This window comes from Meleagris gallopavo, unplaced genomic scaffold (genome assembly GCF_000146605.3).
Source record: "Meleagris gallopavo isolate NT-WF06-2002-E0010 breed Aviagen turkey brand Nicholas breeding stock unplaced genomic scaffold, Turkey_5.1 ChrUn_random_7180001869655, whole genome shotgun sequence".
NCBI classification, from domain to species: domain Eukaryota; kingdom Metazoa; phylum Chordata; class Aves; order Galliformes; family Phasianidae; genus Meleagris; species Meleagris gallopavo.
The window spans coordinates 1-591 of NW_011134618.1; the positions used below are offsets into that span (position 1 = coordinate 1).

The 591-nt window shown below is 60.9% G+C and overlaps 1 long non-coding RNA gene across 1 annotated transcript; it reads right to left on the reverse strand.

Annotated features, from left to right (window-relative positions):
• Positions 1-35: 35 nt before the first annotated feature.
• On the reverse strand, positions 36-577 carry LOC104916100. The gene is made up of 3 exons (XR_796530.2): positions 523-577; positions 363-416; positions 36-94 (listed from the first exon to the last, which is right to left on the reverse strand). It is a non-coding gene; the product is annotated as an uncharacterized LOC104916100 (long non-coding RNA).
• Positions 578-591: the final 14 nt, after the last annotated feature.

Consider the following 591-nt stretch of genomic DNA (forward strand, 5'->3'; position numbering starts at 1 on the left):
ACCCCCATAGGTTCCCCACCCCTATAGGGTCACCCCATACCTTCACACCAGGATCTCCAGGCAGCCCCCGCGCTCCGTCCGCTCCCGGCCGACCCTATAAGTGCCGACAGAGAAGAAACCCTATAGAAACAAATCTATAGGGTGCGGGCCGGGGTCACCCCCCCTCTATAGGATCACCCCCTCTCTATAGGGTCATTCCTCCTCTATAGGGTCGCCCCTCCTCTATAGGACCTCCCCCCCTCTGTAGGGTCACCCCTATAGGGTCACCTCCCCTCTATAGGATCTCCCCTCCTCTATAGGGTCCACATCCCATAACCCCGCCCGCCAACCCCATAAATCACCCCGACCCCATAAACTCTCACCCTCCTTCCGGGTTTTCCTGGCGGTCCGCTCAGCCCCTGCGGTCCTCGGGGTCCCTATAGGGGACGCGGGGTTCGTTAAGGCGGACCCTATAAGCGCCGCTAACGAAGCGCCCCTATAGGGTGGGCTGGAGGGGAGGATTTGGGGTTTTTGTGGGGTCACCTGAGGGCCGAAGTCGCCGCTTTCGCCCTTCATGCCGACGCTGCCGGGTTGGCCCTATAAAGAAATGGG